This window comes from Lepisma saccharinum, chromosome 16 (genome assembly GCF_977018435.1).
Source record: "Lepisma saccharinum chromosome 16, izLepSacc3.1, whole genome shotgun sequence".
NCBI lineage: Eukaryota > Metazoa > Arthropoda > Insecta > Zygentoma > Lepismatidae > Lepisma > Lepisma saccharinum.
Genome location: NC_139244.1, coordinates 24,624,728 through 24,649,863, shown reverse-complemented (window position 1 = coordinate 24,649,863; position 25,136 = coordinate 24,624,728). Strand labels below are relative to the sequence as shown.

Genomic DNA, 25,136 nt, shown 5'->3' with positions numbered 1-25,136 from the left:
GATGATGGGGCTATAAACAGGCAGGAAAAAATAGCGAAATGAGGGCTGACTACTGGGCACGCCACAGCATATAACTGGAAATGGCACACTATCTTCAAAAGTAAGAAATTACTTTAGGATAATATTTTGTGCTCAAACATCGGTGTCGGGAGATGGAGGTGGAACATATCCGTTGACCCCCCCACCCCCTGGAATTGCCATCGGCCATTTCAAGTCACAAAAAGCAGAAGTTGTTATAACATAAATAATGTTTAGAAAGCTTTTATTGAAAAGTTAAAACTTAAAGATAAAACAGAATAACTGTGCATTTCAGTACACTAACTGTGTAAAATGTAAAAAAAAAAAAAAAAAAATTATAGTAATAAGGAAAAGTTGTACTTGATATTCATTCATCTAGTAGTTCTCCCAAAGGATTTAATAATAGTAATAATAATAATATAATTTTATTTTTTTGTTATAATAGTTATTACTGTAAAATTATTATCATAACCATGATTCTTATTGTTAATATTTGTTCTACTATTAAGTTAAGTCAATGGATTGCCCCCCAATACACACACACAAACACCTTTCTGGTGTCGCCTAAGAGCTCAAACAGTACCATTCAATGTTGGTGTGAAAAATATTTTTTTTACTAATTTTTGAGTGTTTAGCTTTAGCTTTCTTTTGTTTCTGTTAGTTCTGCAGGGTGCGAAATCCTGGGGGGACAGGGGGATTTCCCACCACCAACAATCTTGGCCTTAAAAATCCCCCCACCAAAAATTTCCGGGGGAAGATTTTTTGTTATAACAAACGAAAGATAAGCAATTACTTTTAATTTCAAATATACTGTACTAAGAATAATATCGAAAACACACACAAATTAGTGTAGTTGTGAGTATTGAATGCTTTCTCTCTCAAGAAATCATTAACAAATCTACACCAATACGCACAATTAAAGTAAATCAAGAATGCAAGAAAATTATAACTATGAAATCTAATTGATTTATATTAACATAAAGCACAAACAAAACAAAAACTTACACATAATAAAAGCACTTCAACTATTTCATAATTTATAACATCTTTAACCAAGTTACTAAAGGAATTAGTTGGCTGCTTTACAATATCTGATATGTATAAAAGTAACAAATTAATTTACTTTTAATAATACACACATGGGGCGGAGGGGGAATGTAAATTAAGAACTTTCTTCCCCCACCAGTTTTCAATGATTTCGCACCCTGTAGTTCTGTCCTGTCAAAGTGTATGTGTAAACATCATGTAGCGAAAAGGCAAAAAGATTTTATTTATTCTGTACATTATACTAGCATGTAACAGGCACAGTGCCAGAAGGAGAAGTGAGTGGATGCCTCATTCCATCCCTTCACCCAGCAGACAAGAGACACATACCCTTGACAATTTTAAATATTTTCTATAGAAACAAGACATAGCTACATGAAAGTTCAACTCTCCAAAAATAAAAGCATGGATATGATTCTGTTTTCAAGTAGCAGAAATAAAGTTCTATTGAAAGTTTAGTAGGCTACGAAAGAAATACATAAGATTATAATTTGTATATTTATGCTAAGGTGCATTTTGGAAATGCATATCCAAAGATTCTTAATTACAAAATGAAAGGTGTGTATGTATGGTTCGCACACGCAGCATTATATTTTACGTTCCTAGTTCTATTTATGTGATTCTGACATTTTCAGATTACATACAGGTTAATTGATTTATTTACTTACATTTCCATTTACAAAATCAGGATCATCTTCAAACATCAGATGTGGTTATTTTAGTTAAACAGCATTCAATGTCTGAAATAAGGAATAAATTTAAATTAGATTAATCTTGAAAGTAGCAAAAATTTAACTTCTTCAATACAACAGTTTATTGTACAACTATATTTCTTAATAGATGGAAGACTATTTGAAGCGTTCAAGTGGATTTAACATATAAAAGTTAATTATCATGCAAAGTTAGTATCATTTGGATCCCCCCAGCAATTTAAATTCTCCTAAGGAATGTCTATATATACAGTGGAAGATTGAATGAAAGAAACCCAGAATGATGAAAGTTTAGATACTTTTCAAATATGAATTAATTTCTTTATCTGTGTGTTTTCTTCTACATAACATCTCAAAATGAATTTAATTTCCAAAGACAAAATTTGTATGTAGGCTTTTACAGGGTAACTGATAGCCAATAAATGTAGCATCACAGACCCTCACTTTGCAAGTTGAAAAGAGAAAACAAATAAAATGTATGAATCACTTACTTCATCCCACATCCACAAGAACACTAAATTGTACACAAGCAGCAATCGATTCTCAGAACTTAAAGATGCTGACACAGAAGTATATTTGCTGTGTGGTCTAGTCAACCATTTTTTTTTTCACTAATCCTCCATGAAATTAATTGTGTAACAAAGATATTAGGAAAGGTATGTAAAGAGTGAGATGCATAAATATTTCCCGGAGAAGTTCAATGCAGTTCAATTCCTTAAATACACGTGGGACGTCAAAAAATATTGAAAATTATGAACAACTTGCCTGGTAATATTTTAACATCTCGCTGTACACATTGTGTAATTAGTATGCCATATCAATTTCCAAATACTTCTTAAGACAGTCACAACAAAGTTTTACACTCCAGCCTACACTGTGTATAACTATTAGTACTGTCCTTCCCAGTGGCGAACACTCCCTTTGAAACAGAAATAACCGAAGCTATGAGACACCCACCCACCCTTTCCTATTTCCAGATTTGTTGTTTGAATTTGTTTTTAAGTCCACTTTATGCACAGAAAGGCTAATCGGGGCTTCACCTAAAGTTCAAAGTGAAATCTGAACCACTACCGAGTATGGAACCTCGGACTCCTTGATACATGTATTTATGTATGCATGTACTTTTGACACTTTAATTTTCTTTTCACACTCACTATGATGACTAAATGTTCAATACTAGCTGACCACCTCTAGCGTGCGCTACACCTGGGTACATATAGTGGTCGCCACTGGTCCTCCCATCTCAGCATATAAGCTTACTTCCTAAGAGACCTCTGTCATTTCAAGTTCCTACAGCTTAAAACTTATGAAAATAATGAATAATAAATTCCCTTGAAAAGAGAACAAAATTAGATTTGAACTACTCTACTTACATTGCATATCTGTGTAAACCCAACCCATGCAGGATCCTTGAAAAACTGCTATCGGTGATGAGTGGCGAAATGTTCAGTGTAGATTGGAACTAAGGCGAGTGTGTTTGTGGGTATTATCCGTATTCACTCCTCTCTATGCATGGCACATTCCTGAAAAGGAGTTGAAAATTAAAATAATACTTAAAATTTTATGTTACACAACCATATTTATGTGTAAAAGAAATCTAAGACAACACTCTAAAATAAATTCTAGCTGCTGCTTGAAATTGTAAGTTTTCTTAACTTAAATTGTTAATGTTTAGAATCCCCCAAGGACCGAAAATTAGAAGATACTATGGACGCACACTACAGAAAACCTCACGAATATCAGCGTCTGAATGTGGGAAGGCGATCATTGCTCCCGAAAATTAATGTCAAGGTATATTTAACTTTCACGCCCTTGTTTACAAAAAAAAAGTAAAGTGTTCCCCTGTGCATAGCACCACGCCATGAAGGCGTATAGGGGGTGTGGGGGTAACGCCCCACACTTTCTTGATCCGGTCGTGAGTGGGGGTGATGTGATCAGCATCACGCCCCTGACCGCCTTTACCCCCCAGAGTTTCCCCCAGGTACCCATGGTATTCGACGCTGGGTAGGCGCCGGGGCCGCTTCCACCGTTAGAAAAGTTCCCGGATTTGAACCGGCCGGGGATCGAACCCGGGACCTTGAGCATGGTAGTCAGACGCGTTACCGAATGAGCCACCGCGCCCTTGTTTACAATGTGTCTTTTTTCCTTTAAAAAATTGTGAATTAGATGCAATCGACTACAACGAATGAATGGAGTTTAAGCAGCAGCTTACAAATCTTATAAACTCTTACAGAAGCCTGTTTTGTAAATAATATTTCCCATGCAAATTAACTTTACGTCCCACAGTATACCACTGCATTATTTTGGCCTCTTTACTTAAAAATCAATTACAAATCCCTCTGGGGTACGTTCCGACAGCCAATAACGAAAGATTATGAATTATGCGCAACAAGTTACTTTACAACTTTAGGAACATCACACACCAAACGAAGGTGCCAGTCGCAGTCAGAATAGTCGACACCAAAGGGGGCTCTAGCCCACAACGAAATATTTTTGGCCCATCTCTTCCTAACACAAATAGCCAACAGTTAAAAATTGGGATTGCTTACAGCGCAGCGAGAATCACACAAGAACAGAAGAACACAAAGAGAGAGGGTGAAAGAGACCGAAGATACATTGACAGCGAATGACAGAGAACATAAATAGAAGGAAATGGGAAAGAGAGAAGGAAGCGTAGAAAGAAAGAGACAAAAGGTAAAGAAGAATAACGGAAATGGAAACAGAGGAACCAAGAGAGCAGAGAAAAATTGAAACATATGAAAACGGAGAAAGAAATAAAGATGATAGAGAATCCTAGTAGCAGTGATAATTGTAGTAGGGTCAACCTTTGTGACGTTGTTCCCCCAAACATCCACATATTCTGTTTAAAGTAAGATTATCTTTCGTTTGTACCGGATTGTATCGCATTTACTTTCGTTTGCAACATTACAGAGTTCGAGTATTCACAAATTGAACTTGGGGGGGGGGGACTTCAGGTAGCCCGTACAGTTTTATCCCAGCGCATTTTTTCGATTGTACCGTAACGATTTGAGAGTAAATTAAATTAATATTTGAAGTTCCCTCGCCCCCAACTTTAAAATGAAGGACAAAATCATTACGTTTGTACCATTGAAATAACTAAACTAAACAACTAAAAGCTCCCCATCATGGAGGAAGAAAAAATCAAGCAACTTCTTGGATAGAATTTCGTTTGTGCACTTGAAATTTTATTTTTTATCGTTATAGTTTTCCAGTTATTTCTCTCCAAAAATGGGAGTGGGAAGGACGGAAACGAACTTAAACCATGATTTCTCAGTCTCCGTAACCATAGGCGTAAATTGGCGGGGACAAGGACCCCCAAAATTTTCACATTTGTTAAAATCTTCAAGTTAGGCGACCTGAGGAGCAAAGTAATAAAGAGTAATATTTGTGATTTCGCTAGTTATTTAAATGTCTTAGCACGTCGAGCTGCGACGCCAGGTGTCCCGGGTTCAAATCCCGCTTGGGCATGATTGTTTGTAAATGTCCATTCATCAATTTCATCACTCATCCCCATATTCTCAAAATTAGCCAAGAGGCACAAACCGCGAAGTAAAATAAAACGAATCAATCAAATCAAATCAAACCATGACGAATGCCAATCTTCGGACGAGAACTATTGAAAGGGCTCACACTGCATGCTAAACAGTGCCCTCTCACCGTGTACTGTCATTATTTCGAAATGTGAAACACATTTTGGTCTAAGCATTTAGGATAGGACAATCTGAGCATATATAAAGAAAACTTACAGTGTAAAAATATTGAAAACGTTATTGAACTTACTTACCTTCGAATCCTGCTTTCTTATCTTCACTTTCAAATACCCACTCAGCAGACAAACTATTCTGGCCCACGGCACAGACGACCTCACACAATGTCAACGGCAAGGCTATTCTGGGCCTGCTTATCCCAGACGTCCTTCGATTGGTCCACACGAAAAGCGCGCCGTATACGACGCGTGACTTGCAACAAAAGACACTAAAAGTGAATGTCCTTTAAACAAAGCAACGATCTTTGGGGGGTGGGGGTGGTTTAGACAACTTTTGTGGCAGGCGGATCCACTGGGAGGGCGATGGGAGCGATCTCCATTCCCAACTGCCAGTTCTTGGATATGATATTATACCTGATATTTTTGAGACTCAAATGTTCCGACTTTTATCCCCAAATTTAAAAGGCTCGATAATATTTATAAAATAAGTCAACCTTATGATCAAGATAAGCTAATCGAAACTGACACTACAGTTTAAATTTGTATTGAATCACTGTGCAATATGCTTCAAAATGAAATCGAACTGAGACCCCTTGAGGGAATAGGCTTTCGTGTTCTGTGAATATTCACTATATTTCTCATATCTGCTCATTCAGATTACATTGTGGCAATAGGAGGTCAAGAGGCATTATGATACAATAATAACCACCTATTCCAGTCCTCGACCTCTATTTTTGCAAAGAAATTCTCTATCTTCTAGAACACAAAATCAGCTTCGTTCCTGTTTACAGTATAATATGTTGTTTATATATAGCAGTGTAGTGTATGTTAGAATTGAGGTTCGGTGAGGTGAGGCATTCGAATGAAATTCGCCCCTCCCAGCTGTAACTTCTGGATCCGCCACTGGTTTGTGGCAATTTGAAAGCGCTCTGTGGATACCAAAGTCCTAAGAAAATAAAGGACAGAATTTCTCTCCTCCACAAATTGATTGAGCTGGTTTATTTTATTTCGCTTTTGTGTCACTTTTGGCTAATCGGGAAGATGAGGATGAATTGATGATATGATTAAATTCATGAAGGGACACTCGCAAAGAAAACACATCCCCAGGCCTGGATTCGCTGCGCTACCCACTCCGCCATGGAGACCGGCTTTCCTTCACAGAGATAAGTACTTCATAATAATATTAATGTAGAATATAATATTGTAATTCTCATCCAGGAACAGCCCTATAGTAGGGGGGTGGGAGGATAACGGCAGTTGATTCAGGTTCCGCAACAAACAACTTCAAATTTCCCCAGAACTTATTAGTTAATAGTTGACATTGATACTTTCTAATACACATGATTAGTTGACCAAAAATCTAGATTTTTACCCCCTAAAAAACTAATGTGAACATGAGAATGTTTTTTGTCGCTTTTATATAAAGAAAACTTCAAACTGCGTTTATTGTGTAATGCTGGTTATTATCAGTTCGTTACAATAATCTGTAATTAAAATTTTATAATAATAAATGAGTATTTAATGTCTTATTGTTGAAAATATTGTCTTTGCATTTACTGTAGTGTCCTAATATACTGATTGGAACAAAGAACTCCAGAAAATATAACTTATATGGTGGTCGTTACCAAAGATAATGTACTCTTCCTGCGGGATTTGTAAGCAATAAGTTCTTCTCAATAAGGGGACCCCCACGGACAGGGTGCAGAGCTGTGGTGCAACGCTCTCGTCACTTGGTGTCCGGGTTCGAGCCTGGGTGAGTGACTGTTGAAATAGCCATTTCCATAAGATAAATTATTTTCCTGTATTTGTACATATTGCCAATGGACACGAGAACTTGCGAAAAATAACATTTTTTAAAAATAATCCAGATAGTTAATAAACAAGCGTGAATGTGAAGATATGAAGGACGTATCATCCAAAATACAATAAGTAACTTCATTTTTTTTTAACTAGTCGTTGAATGCAGGGTCTTGCACTACTAATAAAACTGTATCTTAGATAGTGGTAAGCAGGAATAATGCCGTTTTCTTTTCCTTCTCACTGGCAGGAAGACACGTCATTCGAGGTATTACATATATCGATTGCCTTCGACTGTTGACTAGAACAATAGAAAACCAGAATTTTTTAAAGGAAGATCGGCCGTTGGTATAAAATTTATTATTACGTATTATGATTATTTTGATTGATTGATTTGCTTTATTTTACTTCGCTTTTGTGCCACTTTGGCTGAAACCGAGCACAATTTAAAATGAAGACAAGACCGAGAGTGACAGCCGTCTGTATAATCGAGACTTATACTGTCCGAAAGCCTTGTATTGTTCAAGGATTTGGTAAATCGTAGTGTAAATTATTTTTTGAATTCGTTATAATCAAAATTTCTATAATATGCAACTTGATTTACTTTTTATTTAAAGATGTTTAATTTTCTAAAACTTTCGTTTTTAAGTTATATTACTAAATGTCTTTAAACATTTCTTATATATTTATTATTGAGATAATCTAAACGAGACCGAGGCTTTTCCTTCGGGAAAGAAAGAGCAACGAGAACGAGTCTGCTTACAGCGACGAAAGAACGAAAGGTTCCTTCATTCACGACTCTCGTCTCAGTTTGTAACCTAAATTCATGTTGCACTTTTATTAATTTTTGTAAAAGTAATCCTATGTTCAATGGCATTGATTAACTTCAGTTGACCATATTTTGAGAAATCTTACGTGCCAGTATAATGCAAACTGTCTGAAATAAATGTAATAAGTTAGCCGTGACCGAGCACGTTGAATAGTAGACTCAAGGATTTTGCTACCGAATGCTTGACGGTCAATTAGTTGGCTTATGAAAAGATCCACGTATATATCCAAACCAATAATAATAATAATCTCTTGATTTAGTAGGTGACGTGCGCGTGGATTACAAGGAAGCAGAATTCTTTATAGGGGTGGTCAGGCCAACAATAAAATTTAAACAGTAATATTAATAACAATAATAATTATCATGCTTATGATTACTATTGTTATAAACTAATTGAAATAAACCAATTTTATTCCAAATGTATTATCATTACTATTATTATTATTATTATTATTATTATATCCTCCTTGGAGAGAATTTTCTTCTCGATCCACTTGATAAATGAATTTCCAGCGCAACAGTAACTTGACTGAGATGCTTATAGTCATTAAATTTTGTTATTAACTTCTATAATAATAATACCCGTGGCTCTACAGCCCTCGAAGGGCCTTGACCTATCTCCCGGCTGCCAGGCTCCATCCCACAATCTTACCTAGAGGTGTGGAGATCTTCAACCAGTAATGGGGTGACGTGGGGTCAGCACGTCGAACCTCCAGCCGTTATAGGAGATATCCGTGACCGGGTTACACTACTCACTCGTAGCTCGCCAATTTCCTCACGATGGTGGGTTGCCACCGGTCCTATGCACAGGCCGAGAACCCAGAGACTGAACCCAGGCGGACTCGAACCCATGCCGTCGGAGGCCAAAGCACAGCGCCTTAGACCGCACGGCCACGGACGAGGACAATTAACTTTTGTACAGTTTGTTCAAGAAAAAGCTTTCAAAGCTAGTTAGAAATTTTAATCACAGCGTTTATCAGAGGAATATAATCGTGTACCAGAAATAAAACATTGCTTCGACTTGTAATGTCATTCCCAGGGAAGACTTCAGGTTTGGTGCATTGACGCGTGACGCGCACAGCAAGGGGTTGCTCGTTACAAAGGAAAAGGAGAGAAAGTCCAGAAACGGAACTTTGGAGGATATTCACGTATGGTATTCAACACGTCGTTGCAAAATTTATTTGTTGCCACATCTATTTGAAGACAGTGGCTCAGAAAGGGAACCAGTTTGCCTCATTAAATGTAGCGTATATTTGGAAATGAAACAAGAATAACAAATTGGAACTGCGTTTATGGTAATTTAATTAGCTTAACCAAAATTTCTTTTGAATACTTAGATAAGCGGACCTATTTAGAAACTTTTATGATTTTTGTTTATGCAGCTCTAAAGATTTCAAAAATATGGATAAGCATTTTAGGTTGTACATTGACTGTGATGTAGGGGTGGGGGAAAAGTAATGAAAGTTGAATGTCTTCTGGAGTTGCGGTCCCTTGCAAGGATAAAACGCAAAGTGGGATGAAACATTTTCTATTAGACTGTTTGTTGTAGGCGTTACCGCCCTTAGGCATACCTTTTGAATAAATGCAAAAGATAGTCGTTGGTGTAGTAAACTACGAAGCAGAAGGTTTGGGTAAAGTTTGAATATGTCCTTTTCTTTGTCTCATCAGTGTTATCCTCATCGTTACAATTAAGCCATTCGTCAAATTGCAAATTGAAGTATTCGTCACATGTCATATTGGTGGCGTACGTAAGTTGTTTGGCAGAGAACTTTAAAAAAAGAATTTCAAATGCAGGAAGGATGGGAATTCTAGGAACATGACTATAACACAGGCCCGTTTATTTCGGGGGGGCTCATCCTTATCACCACAGGCGTCGCCAGAAATATTTGCAGAAGGGGACAGGCCATTGATTGGTAGAAAGAATAATGACAATAATAATTATTACCAGTTTACCACGGTTATAATTATCATTTTACAATAACAACTATTATAAGTTATTGAAAATAAACCAATTTTAATCCAAATTATTTGTTATTATTATTATTATTGTGTAAATGGAGAGAGACTGCTACTCGATTCACTGTATGAGTGTATATCCAACACATTGTCCATTTTTTTTACATTTTGTACAGTTAGTGTACTGAAATTCATAGTTATTGTATTTTGTTATTATCCTTTACACATTCCGTCAGTAAAGGCTTTAAAAGTTTTGCCCAAATTTTACTCATGAAGTTTATATAGTATGACTTGTCACAAAGAAAACTATAAATTTTGAGAGCTGGTGGATCCATTTATTCTTTGGATTAAATGGTAGAATATAACAATATAAACTGGTTTCTCTATTATACACTAAACTTTTTTCGATCTAATGTTTAATCCTGCTAAGTAAGTAAAATTAATTACCTCTATGCACTATTTAAATTAGATATTTGTAGGATTTCGGGGCTTCAGCCCCCTTAGCCCTCCCCCTGGCTACGGGCCTCATAACAAGAAGCCATAACCCTTCTCTTATGGTCATAATCCTTTACGATAATCCCAGTAACTTCGGAAATATTAAATTTTTAATTGTGGTGGGGTCACATTTTAAACATTAAGTTTATTTTACATCTCAGCACAGAGAATTGTCTTGACGCCTCTCGTTAAATTTACTGTAAAATAGTAAGGTTAAACAAATTATTTAAGCGTTAAAAAATAATTCCAATTACATTGAGTACTCAGGTTGTGTACTCCTGGTGTTATATCTGTAATCTGTGTTTTGCATAAGAGCTTCCTCCTAGCCGAAAAAAGTAATGAAATAAGAATAGGAAAAGTGTAATGCAGCCCGACAGATAAGCGTTATGAATGAACACTAGAAATACCGACTCCAAGTAACAAAATTTACTTCTCCAAGATAACATTGATAATGAAGGCACATTATATTTTCATGAGAAAATAACTACAAAGATGCAGTCATACAGGTTCGAACAACAAGAAAGAAGAAATATTGTAAACAAAAGAAACACAGTTTTTTATGCCTTAATTTGTATGCACTTGCACGATTGCATATGTCACACGTTCTTTCAGGCTATAAACATGTATTTCCTTTGTTTAAGTGAGGAAAAATCATATTTTTCTTTCGGCTTAAATTTTGTTAATTACTGACGTAAAGCAGTGAAATTGTACTTGAAAATAAGAAATGACTATTCAAATAGATTATTCCTGAAATTTACATGTAACATACAGGTATTTATTTCGTACACTTTCTAATTATTAAAACATCACAGTGATCTCAAAACTGACAGGTTTATTCCAAGGTCCCTCGACCGCTAGTTTCCCCACACGAACAACGTCGACGGACTTTAGGTTTTCGACCTATTTTGAAAGTATTTCACGATTTAGTCACTCGAATCAGCGCCACTTGCAGTACAGCGCCTCTGCTGAATATTTAGAGAACTGCTACAGGGTGGTAATTTGTTGGGAAAAGGGTTCAGCAGGTAGAAAAATTGCCTCGGAGAGCCTGGGCAGGGGGTCCAGGACGACAAACGTTGTCATGTCGGCAAAATTCTTTCGCTATGACAAGGCCTGTGAGTGGATTTTCAGTGGGAAAGTTTGTACATGTGGCATCACGGTGCAGCCGAAACTCACCCAAAGGGGTGTATAGGGAAGGTTTTCACGACAGATCTGCACTCACCCTAGGGTAGGGAGGAGAAACTCACTCAAAAGGGTGAGGATTCCGAGTATTCTGACCTTCGAAGCCTCCAAAGAGCGAAACTCACCCCAAACACACCTTTTTTTTTGCAGTGTAGATGCACATAGGCCTATAGTAACCGTTGATATAGAGTGGTCCATTACGGAAACACCCGTCTAAAACATTCCCTAAAGGAACAACCGTGAAACGGATTAATCGTGAAATCAAAATTGAACACATGAATAAGTGCTAAAGGAACAATCCCGAATTCAAAATTAACACATGAATAACCGCTAAAGGAAAATCGTGAAATCAAAATTGAACACATGAATAAGTGCTAAAGGAACAATCCCGAATTCAAAATTAACACATGAATAACCGCTAAAGGAAAATCGTGAAATCAAAATTGAACACATGAATAAGTGCTAAAGGAACAATCCTGAATTCAAAATTAACACATGAATAACCGCTAAAGGAAAATCGTGAAATCAAAATTGAACACATGAATAAGTGCTAAAGGAACAATCCCGAATTCAAAATTGAACACATGAATAACCGCTAAAGGAAAATCGTGAAATCAAAATTGAACACATGAATAAGTGCTAAAGGAACAATCCCGAATTCAAAATTGAACACATGAATAACCGCTAAAGGAAAATCGTGAAATCAAAATTGAACACATGAATAAGTGCTAAAGGAACAATCCCGAATTCAAAATTAACACATGAATAACCGCTAAAGGAAAATCGTGAAATCAAAATTGAACACATGAATAAGTGGTAAAGGAACAATCCTGAATTCAAAATTAACACATGAATAACCGCTAAAGGAAAATCGTGAAATCAAAATTGAACACATGAATAAGTGCTAAAGGAACAATCCCGAATTCAAAATTGAACACATGAATAACCGCTAAAGGAAAATCGTGAAATCAAAATTGAACACATGAATAAGTGCTAAAGGAACAATTCCGAATTCAAAATTGAACACATGAATAACCGCTAAAGGAAAATCGTGAAATCAAAATTGAACACATGAATAAGTGCTAAAGGAACAATCCCGAATTCAAAATTGAACACATGAATAACCGCTAAAGGAAAATCGTGAAATCAAAATTGAACACATGAATAAGTGCTAAAGGAACAATCCCGAATTCAAAATTGAACACATGAATAACCGCTAAAGGAAAATCGTGAAATCAAAATTGAACACATGAATAAGTGCTAAAGGAACAATCCCGAATTCAAAATTAACACATGAATAACCGCTAAAGGAAAATCGTGAAATCAAAATTGAACACATGAATAAGTGCTAAAGGAACAATCCCGAATTCAAAATTAACACATGAATAACCGCTAAAGGAAAATCGTGAAATCAAAATTGAACACATGAATAAGTGGTAAAGGAACAATCCTGAATTCAAAATTAACACATGAATAACCGCTAAAGGAAAATCGTGAAATCAAAATTGAACACATGAATAAGTGCTAAAGGAACAATCCCGAATTCAAAATTGAACACATGAATAACCGCTAAAGGAAAATCGTGAAATCAAAATTGAACACATGAATAAGTGCTAAAGGAACAATCCCGAATTCAAAATTGAACACATGAATAACCGCTAAAGGAAAATCTTGAAATCAAAATTGAACACATGAATAAGTGCTAAAGGAACAATCCTGAATTCAAAATTAACACATGAATAACCGCTAAAGGAAAATCGTGAAATCAAAATTGAACACATGAATAAGTGCTAAAGGAACAATCCCGAATTCAAAATTGAACACATGAATAACCGCTAAAGGAAAATCGTGAAATCAAAATTGAACACATGAATAAGTGCTAAAGGAACAATTCCGAATTCAAAATTGAACACATGAATAACCGCTAAAGGAAAATCGTGAAATCAAAATTGAACACATGAATAAGTGCTAAAGGAACAATCCCGAATTCAAAATTGAACACATGAATAACCGCTAAAGGAAAATCGTGAAATCAAAATTGAACACATGAATAAGTGCTAAAGGAACAATTCCGAATTCAAAATTGAACACATGAATAACCGCTAAAGGAAAATCGTGAAATCAAAATTGAACACATGAATAAGTGCTAAAGGAACAATCCCGAATTCAAAATTGAACACATGAATAACCGCTAAAGGAAAATCGTGAAATCAAAATTGAACACATGAATAAGTGCTAAAGGAACAATCCCGAATTCAAAATTGAACACATGAATAACCGCTAAAGGAAAATCGTGAAATCAAAATTGAACACATGAATAAGTGCTAAAGGAACAATTCCGAATTCAAAATTGAACACATGAATAACCGCTAAAGGAAAATCATGAAATCAAAATTGAGCACATGAATAAGTGCTAAAGGAACAATCCCGAATTCAAAATTGAACACATGAATAACCGCTAAAGGAAAATCGTGAAATCAAAATTGAACACATGAATAAGTGCTAAAGGAACAATCCCGAATTCAAAATTGAACACATGAATAACCGCTAAAGGAAAATCGTGAAATCAAAATTGAACACATGAATAAGCCTTAAAGGAACAACCGTAAAGCGGATTAAGAGCGAAATCAAAATTGAACACAGGAATAAGCGCAAAAGGAACAACAAGAAAAAGGATTAATCGTAAAACCAAAATTGAAAACTGGAATAAGCGCGAAAGGAACAAACTCAAAGCGGATTAAGCGTGAAAGTAATTAAAGCGAAACGAGTTAAGCGCGAACGAAACAAGAGCGAAAGAATTTAGCCCGAAACGGATTGATCGCGTACGGAATAACCGTGAAGGAATACGTGCGAAAGGTACAACCGCGAGAATTGCAAATTCGCGCTTTCGCGGTTGTTCTGGCGACCCCCCCCACATTAGTCAAGTTGGCAAAACTGTTCCAACAGGTGTTTTTTTTAACTCCGTTGGGGGCCGAAGAAAAGTGCCCGGAATCTCCGAAGGAAGAAAAAACACTTGAGACGGAGGAGCGATCGCGCGCCGCGGTAGCAGACGTCGTGGGTGGTCTTCCAAGCGAAGTCAGGTGTCAACAAGGTAGAGAAAGGGGCCTCCGAGGCTCCACCCTCGATCCACGGCTTTCGGTGGAAAGAAGAATGGGGTGGAAACCGCCCTCAAAAGCCAAGAACAAAAGACGAAGAGGCGAAAGGCAAATAAACACCTTTGCTGCCTCTGATTGAGTACAAGAAACATCATCACGTCCACGCATGTAATGGATAGTTAAAGACACGCACTCTCGCCGGTGTTGTCGAGGAAACGACACAACAATGGCCAGGCAACAATTATAATGACAAGATGTTTCATTGTTGTGGCGATTGAGGCATCAAGGTAACAAAAGTTCAAGAGGAAACACGCCAAGAAGACTGCTGTGCAATGACTTCACCCATTTACCACCTGTGGCGTCAGGATTTTTTGCATGTTCAAACCGCTGGTTAGGTAATTCAGCCAAGGTTCTACATGACTTTGATTCGGCATTAGGAATGAATGAACGAGTTAAAATTTTTTGGTGCGTCAGCACATATCATTTTCCACCCTTCAAAGTATACAGGAAGAAATCACTTTTTCCAAAATCCTTACCAGAGGGTTAAAAAAGGGGTGTAACAAGCCCCTTGAGTTTAAAATGCAGGGTTGTAAAGGGACATGCACAGGGCATAGAACACACTAAAATACTTCTTCAAAAACAGTGGAAAGGCTCGTTCTTCTCACAAAGCTAAAAACATTTGCTAAAACACAGCCATCATCTCCCAACATGGATGATAGACACATCACTGGAAGGTTAGACGTGTGTCTGACAGGTAGTGCAGAACATTTAAAACAACATTACAGACACCGCACATTGGAGGGTCCAGCCCTTGCAGCAAGTGACCATGTGTGAGACGGCTGTGTCCAATTCGTAGCAGAGTTAAAATGATGTCGTCTGGACAGAAGGGACGGTATGGATCCTTGCTATATAATTCCTATCGCTAACAAATTATCAAAAACTTACTTCGTGTGCTTCTAATCCTCAGAACTTTTCAACAACATCTAGCATATATCATGTTCTTGTTGTCGTTGTTTTTTTGTTTTTTTTATTTATTTATTTATTATAGCTTGACGATGAGGATAAATGTTGAGTAAACAAAAAAAAAAATGAAAGAATCTGGCTGGCAAAGGAATACTGTCCAGGCCAGAACTCGAAACCGAATGTGCTCGGCCATCAAAATGGCACGGCATGGTTTCGCCGTACAGCGCCGACAAGCTATCACAGCGCGTAGAGAACAAGAAGACAGACAACGTTTCTTTGTAACGTTTTGTTCGTTGAGGAATGGTTTCGACGCTACGAGCCTGACTCCGTAACGGAGTGGTTAGCAACAGCGCGCTACGACGTCAGGGGTCCCGGGATCGAATCCCGGCCTGGGCATGGGCGTTCTTTGTGATTGTCCCTTCATCAATCATATTCTCCCTCATTCGAAGTGTGTCTGTGATTCTGTCTGTGAATGGATGTGTGGTTTGGCGTGTGTACATAGAGGGATAGGACAAACTAATACGTTATGATGACCCAAAGTTCTTGTACAATTTTTACATGGAAGTTGAGGGAAATTTAAGAAGCTGCAATAAACCAATGCCCAAAATTGACCTTAATTGAAATAGTTTATATGGCTATATGAATCTCTTTCCGTTGAACACGAATCCAAAATCTGGCAAGGTAAGATATTAACCGTTCCTCCCTTCTTAATGGGTTGGGCAGACCAGGTCCCAAAACACTCTGAACAAAACAAGCTTCATTCACACCTCAGTGTATTTGGGAACCAAACAGGTGGTCGCGGAAAGAAAACAGTGGTTGTAACACTTTTGTAGTGCTAAATGATTCCGCCGTTCATTATGATACTCTACACATTTTTATGTTCTCCAGCCTTTTGACCTCCTTGACACCCACCCAAGAAGAGATCCAGAGAGAGAGTTTTTCTTTAAAGGAGGATCGTAAAAAAAAAAGTGATCTTTTAGAATCTGCCAGTGAAATATTAGGGGAAAGTCGAAAAACACCTGCAAAAGGTGCCAGAAGATATTTTTAAACTGTATGAAAAGGGTGGAGTAAGAATTTTCGATACCATGGAAACGGGGTTGTGGAAATTGACGGGACTTGCGAAATTTTTCGCTGAAGCAGAAAATTGAGTGAGTGGCATAGCTTTCCACTCCTAGTTTGCAGATTTGTTAATACTACTCGGCTAAAACGTAAGGATTCATAAAAATCGGGGCACGACTCATAGATGATACCAGGTGTCCAATGGTGTTTGCCATCTATCCCTGGCAACTATCTGGGTTGAATCTTCTACCTAGCTTGGGATGAGAAGTCGGTGAAGCGGCCAGGGTTGTAAACCGTACGGTCAGGACCGTACATGTACGGTAATTTCACGCTCCTTCCTGTGGACCGTATGCTAAAAGTGTGGCTCTGGATAGAATTTAATATACGCTGAAGAGAACGAGCAATGTAATGCTAATATCCCTAATCCTCACTGATGAATTGAGCGTCTTTCAGGCTTTGTCGTGAACAGGTAGTGCTGCTTACAAGTTAATAACATTTGAATACTGGATTTTATGCACGATAAAACATCTTCGACAAAATGGACAGAAAGTGGTTTTCACTTACATCCGTGCGCATAGTAATCAAAATAAATATCATGACATAGTAGATGCAAATGAAAAAAAAAAGCAAGAACCCAGGATTATGTAACACCTTTTCGACTGCCTTATACAGATCTCTTACCCAGAGTAAAATATAAGTTACAAAAACAGTGGGAGGAGTGGTGCAAAATAGAGCTACAAAATACCAGATCCTATAAGTGGCATGCTCAAGTCAGAAATCGTAGACATTGGTACCAAAACATGAATCTTCCTCGGGCAGTGATTGTTTTTATATTAAGAATGCGAACAGGTCATGTATTAGTAAATCAATATTTGGCTCGTTTAAAGATTGTGCCATCAACTTCCTGCCAATGCGGAGAAGCTAATCAAACACTCAATCATTTATTTTTTGAATGTCTCTTAAGACAACAATACCGAGACTCTCTATATAAAAACTTACAACAATCACAATTTCCGATATCCTTATCTACACTAATATCTGAACCTCGCACTGCAGTTATTCGGATTCTTTATAGTTTCGCTAGAAAACATAGGTTTACTATTTAAACAACCACGATGATTCACACTACAATTTAAATTAATAACCTCACAAAACTGTTATACCATAAGAACAGGAAGACATTAGTGTTTCGAAGAAAGTGAATGATATTCAACAACAGTTTGGAACATAGATATCAACAACAGAACCTGAACTCAGCAACTTTGGCTAGAAACTGCAAACGCGGTGTGAGCCATAAAATAAAGAAGAAGAAGAAGCTAATAAATATTGAACTGTAAAGCAAAATCTCATTCTGAAATTGTAGACAAGGATAAGAGAAATTCTTATCAGCGTAACAATTGACAATAATAAAGATATATGAACGCAAAAACTTGAATAGAAAAGTTTCCAAGACTAAGAAACAATTGTCGCTTTACACAAAAACGCAAACGTCAAGGATCAGAAAAGAAAACGAAACGTTCAAAACTAATATCGACACATAGTCTGCAATTAAAAAGTTATTTCTTTTCTGGGAGCAATTGCAAGGTTTGGCAGTCTGATTCACACCAACGTTTTATTTTAAGGCTCAATCTCGAAAACAAAAATCTCCAGTACGTCACAATATTATATATTAGAAGGGATTGGTATGTATGCACGCACACACACACACAAGCAGAAATAATTTTCACGCCTCGTGTAAACTTTTGACATAACTTAGGTAATCAAATCAACAAATGATCAATTCACCATATTATTTGGAAGAATTTTGAAAGAAAAATATTAATGGTTTAGAAGTAACCCACAGACATAATGGATGGTCATATAAACTTCAAGTACAAATACCTAATGCTATTTCATTCACAACCTCAGCATGTTTCTTATTTTATGCACAATCAGTTTCCAAATGAAAATACAGATATATACTTAGGTATTTGGATTGATAATTTTCAAGAGTAGAAAATGAAAATTTAAATATGCAATAATACTAGCGAGTTAGAGCACAATGGCATTGAGATTGCTTAAAAGGTAATATTTTATTGATTATTTGTAAACCGTGTTTAATAATAATAGAAATAATTAGAAACCCGTTCCCAAATAGCATAAATAAATAATAATTATAGCTATTAAAATTTGCTCCTGAAAGTTCAATACCTCGCTGCACGGTCATGAATAGCGTCCATACTTTCAGTTCATATAACTAGTTTCCTGACAAAAAATAAACTCATTGGAGCTTTTCCAGTTCCAATTAATTTACACTATTTCATACTATTTGACTCGAATACACTCTGTTTTTTCCATCAAACGCTGTCATTTTAGTATCACATAGTTAGGCAAAGACGGGTTGCAAAACGAAACTATATCTTGCCGTTAACTTCGCACAGATGAGCCCCCCACAGCGCAAAGTCTGCCTTGTTTCACGTCTCCAACTATTCGACCTAGCCTCGTATATTGCGAGAAGCAATTCTGATTTTCAGATTTCTCATCGTCTACTTTAAAATTAAAATTAAAGAAGCAGTATTTATAAAATTTGGCTCTTTCATTTATTGAAACAAAGCAAAGTTTTACAATTTAATAATGAACTTTAAATCATAAAACCAAATGACTGTCAGTATTTACTAGTGATGTCAAAACCATACAAGTCACTCGGTTATTTTGTTCGGTTTACTTTCGGCCACACGTTACCGGTTAACGACGGTTATAAACGATGCCTAATCGAACGAGAAAGCACTCAACACGGGAAAAAAAATAAGTTGTAACAAGAAAAACATCCAGAAGCAGGGGAAGAGAAGGATTGGTTTGTTGAAGGAGACGTGTGTTGGGGGAAGGGGGGTGAAAGACAGCTTGCTCGTTACGAGCCTTGTTCAATTTATTTTTGGTTCATTATCACCGCGTTACGTCTGTTACAAAAGACAAAAAACAAACAGTTTCTTTTCGCAAAATGTCAACAGCCAACTGTAGCAGATCGCAAAGTTGATAGAGACTGAAAAGAAAGGGGGAGGGGGAGGAAGGAGGGGGTGGAACCGAGATCGGAATATTAATAACAGGAATGGAAGACTAAAAAGCGAATTGGGTGTGGGGGAAAGTAGGGGCGGAGAGGGGGAGAGGAAAAAAGCACACACCGTGCAAGAACTTTGTATAATAAAACTGACGGAATGTACTATCACATTTAGGGATGGCTGTAACACAAAGTACGCTCGTGTGCGTGCGTGTGTGAGTGAGTGAGAGAGTGAGTGAGTGAGTGAGATGGGAGAGAGGGGATGTTTGAAGTAAGGATTGTACAATATTAAAATGATTGCTCTTCGGCAAATATCGTATCTGTTTGAATTATGGAGCGGACAAATATAGAGAGAGCAAATATTTGCCCGCATGAGGTGGTTTGCGCGCTGGAAATTAAAAGCACACAAGGAAAATAGACGAGTTGGCAACCGGCGCGGAGAATGGGGGGGGGGGTGTAGGGAAAGTGGGGGGTGGGGTGGGGGCGAGCGCGGCAGGAAACCCCGGCTGATAAACTCGCCAAGGTAAGTGTATTGGTGAAGACGGTATCAGCATCTGTCTGGAAGGTGGGTGGGTGGGGGTGGCGTTCCGGAAAGGGAGGGTGGGGGAAAGAAGGGTAAAGTTTGACTTTCTGCCGTCGGAAAATTTACCTGCCCCCCCTTCCACTCCTTCCTTTTCTTTCTCCCTCAGGAGTACTTCGCTTACCTACCCCCTCCCCCTCGCTCTCACTCAGGGCTTCATTATTGCCGTCCGCAACTCTTGAAAAGTGTCTGTGCAGACACGCTGAGCATCTTGCAGTCTAGCGTGCAACGACAAGTTGAGATTTAGAGCTGTGGCTCGAGGAGGCTACTCGCTACGAGCGACGCGCCAGAACGCAAACGCCGAACACGCAAAGCAATGGGCCGTAATAGTGGTGACGTCAACAGCAGACAACTGAGCATAATTGAGTCCAAACAAAGATATCACGTGGTTTTGGCCTATCCTGTAGCGTTGTTTTTTCCATCGCATCGCAAGGCGTCGGTTTAAGGATTATGACAGCAGTTATGAAACAAAATTATGATCCTTATCGTATATCCATGTAAAGATGAGATTTCGGAGAAGTCGCCGATTATTACGCATACCTTACTGAGCATAAGGTAAAGAATAACTGGAATAAGGAAATCAAGCAATTTTAAATAAAATCCAGCCATTCTGCATCCGAACACAGCCGGTGCTCAACCGAGCTAAACTCGTCGCCAATGAGAGTGACCCTGCCGCTAGGGATGATGGAAGTTCAGAACCTCACGTGACTGTAGGCAAGGGGGGGGGGCACTTGCCCCCCGAGATTTCTTGAAAAAGTGTATGTAATTCGAATGGTTATATATTTTATAACAAAAAGCATTGTTTCCTGTGACTTACAGGCTGTCAGTTACAGCAACTATTATTATTATTATTTGAAATAAGGTTACATTTAAGCTTACAGTCTTACAGCTTTTTGTCCTACATGAATTAATGTTAAGTATACAGTTATGTAAATTGTATATATATATATATACCGAATATGGAAATTACAAATCTATGTAATTTATTTATTTATTTATTTATTTAATAGTGTTTTTAAACTGCCGAGAACAGCTTTTCAACCTTAATATAGCAGTATTACATGTTACACGTTACAAGGTTACCTATTACAAGGTATCCAAAACCACAGTATTGGACAAGAGAGCATTTCAAAATATTTAGCAAACATAACCTAAAACTACAAGAATTTTATAAAAGCATTAAAGAATATACAATTGTTACATTTCAACTATAGAACTACGTATAAAAGATTTCTTAAATAATTATCCTTATATATGAAGTTGAAATTGTTTTAACAACATTATCAATATCTATCTCACAATATTCGAAATACAGAACATACTTGTTATTTTTGTAGTTCTTATCAAGACATAATAATTCGCTATTTCCTCTCATTTTGGTACCATATACTTTCCCTCCAAGATTCCTTCATATAAGATATAATTAGCTTTTCAGCTCTGCCATCAAGTCTGTCTGTTTCTAGATGATTCATCAGGTTATCATACTCATAATAGTATTTGAATAGCTTGAATTTGTAATATATAAATGTGATAAATCTGTTTTGTAATTTTTCTATTGATTGTTTCATCTTAGCACTACATGCGTAATACCAAATCGGAATATTGTATTCCACTATAGGTCTGACAAAAGTTGTAAACATTAAAATTAGAAATTGTTAGTTATTTGAACAACTCCATTTTTTTATAATAAAGGTACATTGCTTTCTTGCTTTATTTATGATGTGATTAATATAGTCTTCAAATTTTAAGTCTGTCCAAAATACTGACCAGATCTTTCATGGATTTCACATGTTTGATGATATTATTACTGATAAAATAATTTAAAATTTTGAAGTTTTCTTTCCAAGAGAATGTTAGCACAAGTGATTTTAATGAATTTATGGTCAATTGGTTTGCATTAATCCAATCATAAACTGAGATAATATCATCCTGAAGTTTCTCATGAGAAATATTATTATCAATTTGTAAATATAATTTAATGTCGTCGGCGTATGCAAGATATTTTGCATGTTTTATAACATATTCAATATCATTCAAAAATATATTGAAAAGTAAGGGCCCTAAGAGCGACCCTTGAGGAACACCTCTTGACACATTACAAGGGATGGAGAAACTAGACTTAAACTTTACTCTGGAAGTTTGCTGAGACAAGAAACTCTTAAACCAGGAACAGTACAAAGGAGCACACCCATAGTTTGCCAGTTTAGTTAACAGAATTGAATGGTTGACACTGTCAAAAGCTTTGGAGAGGTATAAGTAGATTACATCTGTTTGTTTACTATTGGCAAAAGACTGACTAAGGTCTGAGAGCAGTATTGATAAATTAGTATTCGTAGATCTTACAGAAACAAAATCATGCTGAGATGAACTTAAAATACATTTCATATTAAAAGACAAAGAATTAAAAATTAACTCTTCAAATATCTTGCTAAAAATATTGCAGATTGAGATTGGTCTAAAATTACAAATACTGTAATCACCCTTGCTCTTTTGAATAGGTACAATCGTACTCTCTTTCCACGGTTTTCGAAAAATTCCTATCTTTAACGATTTATTATACAGGGCTAGCAAAAATGATTCATTCGTTTTGAAAAGGCTATATTTTCAAAAGTATTACACGTACACACATGAAGGATATGTGAAAAGAACCACAAACTCACCAAGTTTGTATTGTGTATTCCAGGTGGCAGCACTAGATCATTATCTTACCGATCGGGTGTGGCAGTGTGAGGTTAGTACCTGTCGAAAATGGAGGGAAAGCAAGAAAAGAGTTTTTGTGTGCTTGAATATGCCAGATGTGTGTCTGTTATAGCTGTGCAACGAGCTTTCAGAAGAGAGTATGGAAAAGAACCGCCATGTAAACAAAGCATTTTGCGGTGGTATCGGCAATTCAAGGACACTGGTTTATTGTGCAAAGGGAAAGGCACCGGGCGTTTCGTGCGTAGTCGAAAAAAATCAACGGCCCGAGCTGACTTCAGGGATTTTGTCTTCCAACAAGACGGGGCACCCCCTCATTGGAACATCGCAGTTCGTGACTACCTAAACGATGAACTTCCACATCGCTGGATTGGGCGTATTTGTGAGGATGACCTAGCTTTGTTCCCCTGGCCTCCCAGATCTCCTGATTTGACGCCCTGCGACTTCTTCCTGTGGGGGTACGTTAAGGACCTTGTTTACGTACCCCCACTACCGCAATCCTTAGTCGAGCTCAAAGAACGCATCAGTGCTGCAGTGCAGACCATTGACAGGACTATGCTACAAAATGTATGGAATGAGCTCGAGTATCGTCTGGACGTGTGTCGTATAACCAAAGGTGCACATATCGAACATTTGTAGAGGGTGTATAAACTTGGTGAGTTTGTGGTTCTTTTCATATATCTTTCATGTGTGTACGTGTAATACTTTTGAAAATATAGCCTTTTCAAAACGAATGAATCATTTATGCTAGCCCTGTATATGTGACTTAATAGTGGTGCAAAGATAGAGCTACAACCTTTGAATATATAATTGGGAATTTGGTGTATACCAGAGTTGCCATTAGGTTTAAGTTTCTTGAAAACTTTCATAATATCATTGTCACTAATGTTAGGTGGCACTATTGGTAAATGATGCCATTCACATGGTTCTACAGAAGCATTGGCAGGTTTTCGAACATTAGTACTAAAATATTGGCAGAAAGCATCAGCAACTACATTTTCTTCAAGCTTTACACCATTGAAGCCCAGAACATAATGAACCTCATTAGAACATCTTAGAACTAATATTTTTCCAAAACATCTTTCTGTCAAGAGTAACAACAACAGTTTAGATAATTTAAGTAATTTTTCTTAGCTTGCCTAATTTCGAATTTAACCTCCTTTCTTAGGGACACATATCTCAGATACCAGGATAACTTGTTGGTAGACTTGAACTTATTACAGCATTTTCTCTTCTTATTGAGCAAACGTTTAATTTTACGAGTTATCCATGGTGACTGCTGAGGAAAACATTTCTTCTTAGGTATATTATTCCCCACAGATTGTAGTACCACACTATGAAGAGACTCTACAATTTCATTTAATTCAGATGACAGATTAATGGAATCAATACCATCCTTTATATCATTATAAAGTTGAAGAAAGTTACATCTTCTAAAATCATATGACTAATTTAAGGGCAGATCTGCATTAGTCTCACATGACATATGAGAAAAGCTGACATCTAAAACAAAAGGTGGATGGAATACATCAACCTTACTTACAGGTACAACACCAGTATTAAAAATAATTTCATCAAAATTGCTTAAATCTAAATCAAGTGTGGACAATTGGTTAGATGCATTGTAAGGAATATTGTATTGATTAAAATTAAGGAGATCACACATTTCAATAACTTTGGAACTTTTAGAACTGTATCTGGTTTGACAAATTCCTTGTTTGTAAAGTGACCAATCAATTTCACCAACATTAAAATCTCCCAAAATCACAATCTTATCATTAGAATTCCAAAATCTATTAATAACCACATCCAAATATTCAACAAAAATATCATATCAGGAGGGAAGTAATGAATGCCTAAAATTATTGAGGTCTTATTACCTGTGAATATCCTCACCCATAAACACTCAACTCCATAATAGTTCATATCAATTACCTCATATTGTATAGAAGA

At 36.9% G+C, this 25,136-nt stretch overlaps 1 protein-coding gene and 1 long non-coding RNA gene across 2 annotated transcripts in view; both read right to left on the bottom strand.

Annotated features, from left to right (window-relative positions):
- The window catches only part of LOC146000530 (uncharacterized), a 349,261-nt gene that overhangs the window by 31,774 nt on the left and 292,351 nt on the right, over window positions 1-25,136 (bottom strand). The window lies entirely within an intron of this gene.
- Window positions 1,731-5,656, bottom strand: LOC145999985 (uncharacterized). Its single transcript, XR_014443449.1, has 3 exons — window positions 5,578-5,656; window positions 3,146-3,295; window positions 1,731-1,802 (listed from the first exon to the last, which is right to left on the bottom strand). It is a non-coding gene; the product is annotated as an uncharacterized LOC145999985 (long non-coding RNA).